The sequence below is a fragment of the Cyrtonyx montezumae genome, unplaced genomic scaffold (genome assembly GCF_038088225.1).
Source record: "Cyrtonyx montezumae isolate F1298 unplaced genomic scaffold, pur_monq_1.0 scaffold_2, whole genome shotgun sequence".
Classification (NCBI taxonomy): Eukaryota; Metazoa; Chordata; class Aves; order Galliformes; family Odontophoridae; genus Cyrtonyx; species Cyrtonyx montezumae.
The window spans coordinates 47,188,312-47,201,189 of record NW_027071936.1 but is presented as its reverse complement, the minus strand read 5'-3'; positions in this window follow the sequence as shown (position 1 = coordinate 47,201,189).

Sequence of the window (12,878 nt, the reverse complement as noted above, 5' to 3'; positions counted from 1 at the left end):
TGGAGCTGGAGGTGTTCTTATAGCATTCCAGGTCACTAGAAAGTCAAGTCATAGAACAAGGCCATGTGAAACATGTGCATCACTGTGAAAATTCTCCAATTTTTATTAAGAAACATCTGTAAGAAAAGAAGAATTGAAAGTTCCCACTATGGCATTCACATATTTTTTAGTAAATGTTGGGGTCTAGATCCTCCAGGAAGCACAGTGGAAGGACATGGGTGGAAAGTGGGACGTTAGATCACATTTAATATACAGTCTTGTTTTTTTTGCTTTTTTTTTTCCACAGAGCTCACTCAATTAAAATGTTGTTTATGAAGTATTTTACAGATGGATGCACTCTATATCTAAAATGCAAGCTGCTTACCCAGATGGCCTCACATCTGGATTAGTGTGCAGTACATAGCAGTTAGCTGATTTTTTTGAGCAGCTGCCATCTGTAGCAGACCTAAAATGAGCAGTGATCACCTTAGGACCCTTCTATTGATATGCAAATTGTAGTTATTTCTCTGCTTCTGACAAGCCATAGCATTCTGGTGGAAACATCTCAACAAGTTTGGGTGTCTGACTTTCTTTGTCATTACTGCAATGGAAACTTGTTGCCTGATTGCATGCGCTGGTATTGGGTAACCTGAACCTGGTTAAAAATGGAAGAACAGGTGTTTAATGTGAAAATTAAGGGATGCAAATTTTCTCATAATGCATTGAAGCCCCTTATCCAGAATCTCAAATGAAAGGAATATTAATATTTTTAGGAAGAGATTATTCAAAACCTGCCTTGTGTGAGCTGCCTTTACTTATATTCATCCCTGCTGATAATTAACTAAATTCATTTCTTTTCATAAGGAAAAGCAATAAACAGATTCCACAGCCTGACTATGCAGCACTGCTCTGCAAGCCTTGTCTCAGGACGTTTATGGTGTCTCTACACAAGTAACGTCACTTCAGCGACTGCTATATTTTTGACACAAACTGTGTTTTGTCTACACGTAAATAAACCTTTTTTCTTTTTTTGTTTGTTAGTTTTTTTTCTTTCTGCCTTACATTGTAATCTATTCTGATTTTTTATTATTTTATAATTTTCATTATTAGAAGCAGTATAACTTTATCTTGGATTATGCATTATGCTGGCATAAAATGAATGGCATAAAGTTGATGCGGACAAATTCAGCTCTCTTCATCAGAGAGTTCCCATCCTGCTGCAAACACAAAATGCGCAGCTTTGGTCCTGGATTTGGCATTTATTCCTGCAGCATGGCAAGAAATTGGCAGAAATGAGCTGATCCCAAAATGAGTCCAAAATATTTTCTGGGAAGGTCTCATGGTCTGTTTCTCTGCCTCAGAGACCGGTATTGAGGCTGCCAGGACATCCACTGCTGTGTCTGGTGGAGGAGCAGCTGGATTCCACTCTGGGCAGGGTCAGGGCTCATCACATTCGGTTCAGGGGCAGATATGTAGCTCCCTGTTCCTCCTCCTGCCCGATGCAGCCAGGAGCTGTCCCTGTGGGAAGGAAAGCAAGAAGAGGGATCCTCCTGTGCATGGAGGTTGAGGTGGGAAGGAGCATGCAGGAAGATGGGAATTGGGAAGTGTTTGTTGCTCCTGCAGTATGGACTGCAGGCCAGGTGTTGGAAACTTTGAAACTCTTAATGGAGTGCTGTGGCAGAAAGGCTGGCCATGGTGGGAACCCGGCCTGCTCAAGTTCTTTGTGCTGGGAAAGACAGGCTTCTCCATGCCCACTGTCTCTCCCTTCTGCTGCCGGTCAGTGTCCTTGTGCTGGTACACAGTACAGGGCAATCTTCATTGACTCCAGGCAAATCCCTACAGCCAATCTGAAAGTGCCTGCCCCCCGTTTGCAGAGGGTCAGCTAGATGTGCGCTGCTTGCTAGGCTGTACCTTGAGCAGCCCTGGGAGCAGCAGCCTGCAAAGAGCAGGCCTGCTGCAGGCCACAGCCGTGCAGCCCCAGCCCTCAGCAGCTGCCTGCACTGCCGGAGGCAGCGGGACGCTCACACATCAGCCCGCAACCAAACCCACGTAGGCAGCAAGGAGCACACCAGGAAGCTGACGTACCCCCACCCCTCCACTGCTCCTCGTCACAGCACAACCGGGTCCGCTGTCTGCTGGCCGAGCAGCCCAGTCCCGAGGCTAATGTGGCCTGTACGTACAGCGGTCTCTGCTCACCGCTTGCTTTTTTTCACCTTTTTATCTCTGTGATGTCGTTTTTCAAATCTGCTAAAAAAAGAAGTCCATCTGAAAACCCGAGAGCACGGATCTCTGCTCTTTGTTTGCTCTCCCCCCTCGCTTCCAGTAGCCAACTTCCGTAAGGTCTCTTTTAACAGCCGTGCTCCGCTTCCTGCCTCTGGTAAGTTCTTTCTCATTCTTCTAAATGTTGTAACTTGAATTTGGATTCTGAATCAAGTTCAGTGTCTTTGCATTTACTTTTATTAATACATTTGTGAAATGGGTTTATGTGATCGGCTCTACTTTATACCATCTGTTTCATTTCTGGTACCGTGATACTCTGCTGAACGCCGGTCTCATCCTACCCCATCTATCTTTGGGACTTTTGTTTGTTGCTGAGTTTGCTCCTGCTTCAGCACAAGAAGGCTCAGTATAAACGAGGAAAATTGTCGCTGTGGGCCATGCCATGACACTATTTTACATGCTAACTAATGTACGGAAAAAAAACAGAGAAAACATGAATTATTCTGAAAAAAGCGGGCCTGATTTGGATGGACCCTGTTGGATCCCCATTGGGTCCCCATTGCCCCATTAAGGAGCACGAAGCCAGGAGTGATGGGCATGTTTAACTCCAAGGATGGCTTTCTTCCTCAGTTGTGGAGTACACTGTGGCTTCATCTTAAATGTTTCTGAGCAAATATAGATAAAAGCATTGCGAGAACCTGAGAAAGGTGAAATTTAGTTTTTTAGGACTGAAGTGAGACTGTAAGTACATTAGATTTGCTGACTCCTCCATCACTGGCTCTGGTTCCCCAGCAGCTGGCCCACTGAGTGCAGCAGTGGAAAGGCTGTGCTGCCATCCGCATGGCTGAGGGTGCAGCTCCCTGCCTTCATCTCACCCCATAGCTGCTTCTCTGCTGCTTCTGAGCTCTCTGTGCCCTGTGGGATTCCTTTTGAGAGCACTGTATTTTTGCACACATTTGCAGCTCCGTGCACGCTCATTTCTAGGTTCTGCCCACAGAAACTGGACCTGGTGGCTGTGGAATGCTCCTGTCATATTGCCAATGGGAGATAGTTAATCTAAAGGGTGAATGAAGAGGAAGAACACGGAGCTGGAACCAACCCTCTGGCACAGGTTCATGTCCAAATCTGAATCTGGCTTTAAGACTTGCACACTTCTTTCAGCTGAGCTTCCACCTGTGGATGGGGTAGGAGTGGAGCTGTGGCATTTGCAGGATGGCATGAGTGCAGGATTTACCCTGAAGAAAACACTTGTGGGGGAAAGGTAGGATAAATGGAATTAGATGGTTGTTATCAGGCAGATCTGCCAGCATTTGTTTGGTGTCAATATGTACCTTTCTGATGCTGCTGTCAGAATATGGTGAGATTTTACATTGTGCTGTGCATCTTCATGTTTGATACCTCTAAAACCTGCCATTTTGATCAAGTGGTATTTGGAAATATTTGACCATAAAAAACCATGTGAATATACTCACTTGACATTAGATATAACCTCAGTTTTCAAATACAGGTCTGAAGAGGTATCACATGGGTGAAGGTGGGCACAGACTTGATGAGGATATCACATCTGGGCCTTCGGCAGCCTCTGCTGGGTAGAAAAACTCCACATTTGCTTGCTTCCTGCTGTACTGAGAGAGTGGGCCTTGTTGGGTTGTGATGCCCAGGTATGTAAGCACTGGATTAGCTGTCAGAAAACAGGAAATGCAGTAGCTTCATTTTTACAGGAAAGATGTGTTTTTATAAGTAACCTCTGCTTGCTGTCTAGGGTCCAGAGCAAAGAATTACAACAGAAAAAATGGGCTTGATTCTGAGATATAGCAAGACCTAAATTTGTAGTCCATCATAAAGGGAAAGTGGCTGTAAATTACTGCCACTTAATCCCATCTGAAGGCAATTTTGCTGTTCCAAATCAGTGTAAGATAGGCTTACAGAAAAGAATCAGGGCTCCTATGGCCAGCTATGTCAGAGAACAGTCCCTATGTTGTGCATCACAATAAAACTATGAAGCTGGGGCCTTGATACCAGAGTTACTAAAGATACTTTTCCAGCCTGGTAACCTGCTTGCACAAGAAAATGTTTGTGTGTAGAGATTAAACAGATTGTGGCTTTGTTCAATCTGAGGATGAAATGGAAGCCATCTGCCTGCTGCATGGACCCAACACCAGTGGTTGGCACTGAAGCAGCACCCTCTGTTCGCAGCTGCCAGTGGTATCAGGAGGCAATCTCTTGCACAGCTAGGAGCAAGCCATACAGATCCTCAGCAGGGCAAGTGGGCACTTTGCAAAGTACTTGGAGCTTGCAGGAAATGAGCTGAGTTTGTGGTGGTAGTCTTGTAAGCTTTAGCTGCTGGCCTATCCTGTACAGAGCATCAGCGGAAGAACTTGCGGCCTTTCCTCCATGTTACTTTCTGATAACCCGTTAGGAGGACACTGAGACAGAGAGATGAGTGTCTGCTGTTTCCCCTCCTGTTATTTCTGTGCCTTTCTAGATGCATAGCAGCAGCTGGGCTAAGAGCTGTAAATGAAAGGGATTTTCACTGAAAAACATCTCCCTAAATTGAATGCCTCTGTTTTCTTTGTGAAATGTTGACACTGTGATTCTTTAGTTTTAATTAAGAAACAGGCAGTTATTATTGACTGCATCATTCAAGTGAATAATTCAATTTGGCAGTGCTTATATTCTGAAAAAATTACAGTATTTTTTTGTAATGCATTTGAGCTTTGTTTGGAAAGAAAGAAAATGAATAACCATGAAACTTGCCTGTTTCAAAGTCTTGAGTTTCAGGCATCACTCTGCACAGCGTAAAATCATTTCCAAATTAGGTTCTCACCCTGGTCAGTGGTGTGTGATTTTAGTAATTCAGCTGTTTTTAACTGTTTCCGTGACACAGAAACAGCTGAACAAGCTTGGGATAACCCAAGTGGTGATAGTCTAGAATGGAAATTATCTCCTGCTGTCTCAAGCCCACTATTAAAGAAAAATGTGAATACTGCACAGGATCACACAGATGCAAGCAAAGTAATGTAACAGCAAAATCTGTGGTCTTCTCTACAACTCTTCTTAAAACCGAACATGGTTTCATAGTGTGTTTAGCAGAACTATATTGTGCTTTATTTCTGACTAAGTGAGGAAAACCTTTGTCACGTACCCGGAGCTTTGGTACCAGTGGAAGGAGAGACATTCGGAGGCAGAAAAACCTACTCACTAGTAGGCAGCCTTGGTGTATTGGGTCTCAGATGAACAGGTGCCAGAGGAGTGTGGAGTAATGGTCACTGCAAGTCTGGAGGCTGGTTGGAAGATAGCTGGGAGTGCAGCTGTGTGCCAGTATGTCTCCCATTGCAGAGAGAACTTTTGCACAAGGAGTTGTATTTGGTCCTCACTCTCAGATGCTAGGAAAGGCGAATCTCTCAGCAGTGAGCATGGTGTTGACCTGGCATGCTGGCATCTATTGGATGAAATTACCAGCTGTGTGAACTTGCTGGAAACCACAGGCGCATCTGCTATGGCTTGGGGATTTCCCCAAAGAGGCTGCAGTGACATATCACATAGAGAAGACCAACATGTGTTGGAAAGGGAATGAACACCTTGCCCAGCAGAAGTCAGCATGAAGGACGCACCATGCCACTTGTCACAACCAAGTGTGGAGTAGCAGCCTCAAGAGCTGATACAGCCAGCACGTGTGGGGATGTTTGACCAGCTGGTGGTACCTCTTTTCCTCATGAGAAGCAGTCATTTGCTTTTGAAGGTTATCCTAGTTTAACTACAGATAACACTGCTTCTCCTGGGTGAGAACAAGACCCCGATGTCGTTGAACTGGTTTGCTTATCTCCTGTTCACGCTGTCAATGAAATAATATGAAATCTTTCCATCCAGCTTTCCTTCTTTGCTGAAAGATGTTCCAGGGGTCACCCAGCTTATTTGCAATGTGCTTTTTTAATTTGAGTCACAGTGCTTAAAAAATTGTAAATTCTCTAGAATTCAGAGTTACTGAATTAGCGATACATTTGAATATGTATTCAGTTCCTTGGTGTACTTATGGTTTTCTCATAAAAATATATTATAAAACATACATCTTAAAAATCCCTCATGTAATTTCTTTTGTCCTCATTAGTCTAAATGCAACTTTTAAATTTAATGTATCTTTTAATCAGGGTTTTAATTCTGGATGAAAAGCTGATGCGTAGAATGTCTGAGTTTAAATCGAGACTCCCAGGATTAAAAAATAAAACACGGGAAATGTTTGCATGCTTTTCAAACATAGCTCTCCTTAATTTTTTTTTTTCATGTGTGATCATTCTCATACAAAGTATGTAAAAATGAAGGAAAAACAAAGTGTACTCCTTTCTACACTTCTCACTGAAAATGAGAAACTCTTCATTAAGGTTTACCATAGCATGGGGATTTGCATGATCTTTAAACCAAATAGATGTCAGCTTTAAGTATCTGAAGTGGCTTCTCCAGATGCTGAACTGAAGAATAAATGAGAAGGATTTATGCAATATTTTTGATGGTAAAGCAGAGCCATTGCTCCTCTCAACCTATTCCATATGAGTCGCTACGGTCTGCAGTGTTATGCTTGATTATCTTATCTATAAGTGACATGAGATTAAGTATTGGAATTGGAGAAAAGAGAAGGGAACCAGGCCCTGTAATGTATATTCTGCCCTACCCATATGATTGCAGTAAGATGAATCAATGCAAAATCTGGACTGCCAAGTATAAACTGTACTCATTCCAGAGAAAAAGAAATCTTCACCACACCTTCATTTGAATTGTGCTTTAATTGCAGCAATGCACAAGATGTAGACAATTCTGCGTAAGAAAGTTGTCTACCCATTTATTGAGTATGATTTGGTTTACTGCAATTGAGGAATTCTGGGGGGGGGGGGGGGGGGGGGGCATGCAGTAAAAAAAACCCGATCAACTGAAACAACAGCATCTACCTATAATGTAAACTGATTTTATTCTTGTGCCAGCTGCAGTGCAGAAATACTGAGTTGTGGGATAGATTGTGGTTGCCAATGTTTTTTTTGTTTTTTTTTAATTTATAAAACAAGACCTGAAATCAACTAATGTGGGAAAGGTTGTGATAATCGCATGTTTTGTATTGCACTTTCTATTTGCAAAGTAACCGACACTGTTTCCGAGCCAGCCCTTTTTACATCTGTACGTACATCTTAGTTGATGGATGCATACACGAAATTTCAAATTGAATTTAAAAGCATGGCATTTTCCCTCTGGGTGGGAACTGAATGAAGATTTTAAGTAGTTGAATATATACAGAGGCAAGAAAACCCTTTTTTTTTCGCTGGCTATTCTAAGGAGAAAAACTAAAATTGTCAGCCAGGTTCTCAGAGTTATAAAATGAATAATCAATCAAATTGTTGTTGCTTACTTACTCTGGCTTTGCTCATTAACTCACAGTTTAACATTCATCAGAACAGTGCAAACATCCGTGAGGTGCAGTAAGTGATTCGGGACAGTTTTCCTGAAGCAAAAAATAAAACCAACCACTACACATCTTAGCAAAAAGTCATTATTCTGAGTTGTTAGTTCAAATGATGCATTATAATTTGCTGCTCAAAGCACCTCTAGATTTAACATTTTTTTATTCTTGTCACAAAACATGCAAAAATAATTTTCTGTGAAACACAATAATTCTGTTCTAACATTTTCCTTCTTCACCTTTACCACTCACCAAAATCAAACTTTGGTAAATACTTAATTTAATGAATACAGAGAACCTCCTAACATTAGGGGAGAAGACCCAGGAGGAGAGCTGCTTTATAGTGATGGACATTTCATACACACAGAACAAAGTTACATCTGAATAAATCTCTGGCAGTAATCTTGGTGATCTTGCGAGGGATCCATGGAGGTTAGAAATAACAATGAATTTTTTCAGATATTTTTCAACACTGAGGAGGGAGTTATGTCAGCTGTATTGCTCTGTGTTAGCAGCTAGCAATGTTGTTAATGTTGAACACTTGGTAGCCTTTAAGGGCCACGATCAAGAAGGTTGGGTACTGTGCAAGCACTGGAGAGGAGCATGATCCTACCCAGGTCAGAGCCAAACCACAGTGCTGGCAGCTCTCGGCGGCTGTGGGCTTGGCATGGGTCTGAGAGAAAGAAAGTCCTCTTCTCTGGGAACACAGATGTGTTCTAGCATTTCACTGTGCTACACTTCTAGGGGACTTAATGTAAATGCATGCGTCTCCTTAACAACAAATTGTTGTCATCCATTATAATGATGTGACTAGAATTGTGATGGCTGCATATACTGTAGAAAAGTAATTGTTTAAAACATATGACTGCGTGCTTATTTGCTTATATAATATTCCGATCTATCAATCATATACCTACACTATTGCAAATCCAGATCTAGCTAAGAGGTTATTTCTGCCTTTGTGGATATAAACACGTGCGCACCTATATATAGAAATAAAGCAGTGTGAAGACCATGACCATTACATTTCAATAATAATAAAAAAGTTGTCATTTCAGTAATGTATCCATTGTTTGATGCAAAATACACATTCAGATTTTAAAGTAAGGAAGAAATATCTTAATATGTTTCATATAGCAATTGATAGCAAAGTCATCTGCAAATGAACGAGTTTCAGTGTATGTATACATACATATCTATATAGACATACATGCATTTATGGATGTAAGATTCTTGTACATATATCCATAGATTAATTATTGCAGTATTTATGCTTTTAAAAATATATTGATTTTTTTTATTTTGTTCTATATATATGCACATATACTTCAAAGCATCCAGATAGCATAGTTCTGCAAGAAATTACAGCAATATTTGTAAGTAAAGAATATTAGCTGCATCTGAAAAAAAGGATTATTCTGGTACATTATGCTAACATCTGCGGAGAGTTGAAAGACTCCAGGCAGAAACAGGGAGAAGGGTAGGCTTGCTGGAAGGAGAGCACATCATTGTTGAAGAGTGGAAACAAAAGAGTGCTTCTCATTTAAACTCAATAAAAGAGTTTTTGAGTACTTAAACCTGTAAAAATACCTACAAAAATATGCTGTGAGCATCCTTTTGATTTACCTCAAACTTCAAGAAAGGTGAACTGTGTTAAAAAGAGGATGTGACATGAAAAATTTGAAGTGGTTTGGGGCCCAAAGCTGCAAACCTTTCCACATGTGAATAGCTCTACACACACAGCATTCTCATTGAAGTAAAATATCAAATACCACCTGTAGCACCAGTACTTCGGTTTGGGTGCGATGCAGCTAGTTCAGGCTGTGTGAAGCTCTGCCTTAGGACTGGAGCCCATTCTGATAGTTGGGGTGGTTTTCTGGGGATGTCCAGTGTCACAGTAGTCAGTGCATAGTACTTCGTCCATGCTCATCTGAAAGTGTGCTTACATCCCCGCCTGGACCCGAAAGTAGTTTTGTGGTGTAATTGGAGGTGAATACAGATATATGTGTGTGTATGCACAGAGGCAGAGCCTATGAGGGGATGCAGACAGGCAGGTGGTTGGTGCATGTCAGGTGCTCGAGCATATACGTGCATGACATTTGCACATCAGCCATACTATTTAAAGCTTTGTGTATGCTGAGGATTTCTTTGCTGTTTAAGAGCAGGGAAGAAAAGTTATCATATGAAAAGAGTGGGAAAGGAAGGCGACATACCCTGTATCTTGCAGACAGGAAATGCTTGGTAAGTGTGAGGGTATGTGCAACTCTTTGGGCACAATGTGCTGCCCCGTTGCTGCTGACTTTGGGGGTTGTTGGGCCAGACTGAGAGTGGCACATGGGCTAGTCCTCTGTGAAGGGGCTAACTCCCTGCACCAGGCTTACCCACAACGTATTTGGAGAGGACACAACATTTAATCTGAAAATGTGCCTGTTTTGAAAATGTCCTGCATGGCTTTGATAACCATAGTCTGTAGTTTATTCTGTCATGCCATAAACATGGACAAAGAATGGCTCTAGACTCATGGCTTGAATTTTGAAGCACGTACTTAGTGCTATAGAATTGACTTCTATTGGATTTAAGATCTCAAATCAATACACAAGAGTCATTTTTCTAATTTTTAGAGTGGTTATAATTATTTGTGTTCATGTTTAATTTATAGGTAGCTGAATCCAAGTGTGATTAATTGCAGATAAAGGGTTCTTGAAGTTAAATAAATATTTCTGTTATTTAATTGGTTAATTAAAAGGCCTGTTGAATAGTTTCTCTCAGTGTCTATAAAAAAGTTGAATAGACCTTCAGGTTTGTCATTATCCAGTACTTATTTATATTAATAATGGTACTATCACACAGACTTGTAAGCATGTGTGTAAATACATACGAGGGCTGCTCTGGAAGCAGTGCCTCCTATTCTATTGCTTTGGCCCACGATGTTCGGTGGATGTTGGTGGTACAGTGGTAGGTCCCACCAATATCCCGTTACACATGGCAGCAGAGGAGCACTGTGACAAAATGGTATCTGACATGGAAGTGTGTATGAAGCAAAGGTGTGTCACTGAATTCCTCCATGCATTGAAAATGGCAGCCATTGACATTCACTGATGTTTGCTGAATGTTTATGGAGACCAAACAGCAGGGGTGAGCACAGTGAGGCAGCAGATGGTGCATTTCAGCAGTAGCAACAGCGGGTCTCCTCTGCTGTTGCAGATTTCATAGGCATAGCATGTCGGTTCTTGTTCATTGCTGGTGAAAATGCATAGCTAATGGTTGTGACTATGTTAAGAAATAGTGTTGTGTAGCTGAGAATTTGCTCAGTCAAATAGTATTATCGTACTCTTTGTGTCTGTTGTATTTTCCATGATTCCATGGAAAAAAAATAGGAGGCAATGATTTTGGAGTGATCTATGTACATTTTCTTATGAGGAAAGCTTTCATCTCTTTATTTGGACTTCTTGTCTCATTCCAAATAACATTGATCTGTATTTGTCATTATACTATAGCAAGATTTCCTAGTCTCAAAATGAGAGGTTTTTGTTTTAAATCTAATTAATTGTGCTCACTTACTTATGATAAAGTTGGTAAGATGACTGAATATCTGATCATAAATCCTTTTCTTCAGTTTCAGTTGTTAAAACTTCCAAACAAAGTAACCAAGGTTTAAATTTTCAGGTATTGTATTCATTCAACAGGAATTTTCTTAGAAATTCCTAGGAAAGCGCTCACCCATTTTCTACCAATTTAATGAATTGGATATATTTTTTTTAATTTTAATTTTGCTTTTTTTTTTTTTTCAAAATGAAGTGCTCAAATTGTGAAACAGAAGCAAAATTTCAATTTTATGAATAAGGTAATGGTTGAAAAATTTGTTATGACTGCAGTTTTATTCAGTGCTGGAAAAAAATTTTTTTTGAGATGGCAAGACATCTTGACTTTGAAAATAAGGATCCATTGTGTGCTGTGTGCTCTTCTAACTTTAGGAAGCCATTGCAGGTATCATTGTATTTTTGTATTTAGGGCTAAAAATATCTGTATAAAAGCTCTCCTCCAAGCTTCTAGGCACCCTCACAATTCTTTAAAGTAGCAAAAGGTGTAAATACACCAGAGGGCTGAAGCACCAGTTGACCAATAACCTGCCATCTTGGGTAGGGAGGTAAAGACGGAGCCTGTGACAGCTTGGTTGGAAAGTGAATACAGATTTTTTTGGTGGAATATTCTGGGAAAAAGATGCAGCGCTTTGCAAAGGTATAGGCTGTGTGCCAGTTCCCCTTAGTGACAGCGGTTTCGCCAATGAGTGACAGGAGGGACTGCAGTGGTGACACGGTCTGAGAAGAAAGGAAGGCTATTTCCTAGACTGGCAAGACCAGGGCTACTTGGTGTGATTGATCAAACTAACCCTACAATGGGGTTAAAAACCAGCAGACAGCTAATGCAAATGTTAGAGCAGCAGGTTAATGATTATGAGACAGGAAACTTGGCAGCAAGGGGCCTTTTGCTTGCAGACCAGCAGCGGTCTCCAGACAGTCTGCTGTCTGGAGATGTACAAGTTTTCAGGAGCCCCATGCTGTGGCAGCAGTGTCTGAACAGAATGGCTATGATTTGCTCATGGAGCTGAAAACAAGGTGGCATGACATTGGTGATGTGGCAATCTAGAAAGGCACGCAGACTGAGTCCGCAGCATCAAGGAGGCTTCTGTCTCCCTGCTGTATCTTCTGGGAGTTGTCCCTAACCAGGTGTAGGCTTCTCCACCCTCTCTTGATTTTCTTATTCTTCCTCCTCTTTCTTCTCCTGCTCTCAGGGCTCGCTAGTAGCGCCCATGGAGGTGGGTGTGTAAAGCTCCATGCTGTCTGGTCAGCAATGGTAGTCTTTGCATCTCCTTCCTCTCCTTGAGGGTCTCAAAATAAGAGATATAATGATAGCTTTTTATGCATCTGCAGCACAGCTGGAATGAGCTGTGATTACAACCAGCACGGTGGAGATATGCTGTAGATGTTGCTTTGCAGACCCATCTCAGCATGAAGTGGGACATAAGGAGGAGTATGTGCGTGCAAAGACAATGTGCAAGTGGGACATAAGGAGGAGTATGTGCGTGCAAAGACAATGTGCAATCAAGCATTGCATAGAAACTGGATCTCTCTCCAGTGGTTTTCAACTACTTTTTTTTTTTTATTAGTATAAATATTTTTACTTCCTCTCAGCATCAGTTCTCTTCAGGAGCTACTGTACATGGTGTTCAAGCTGA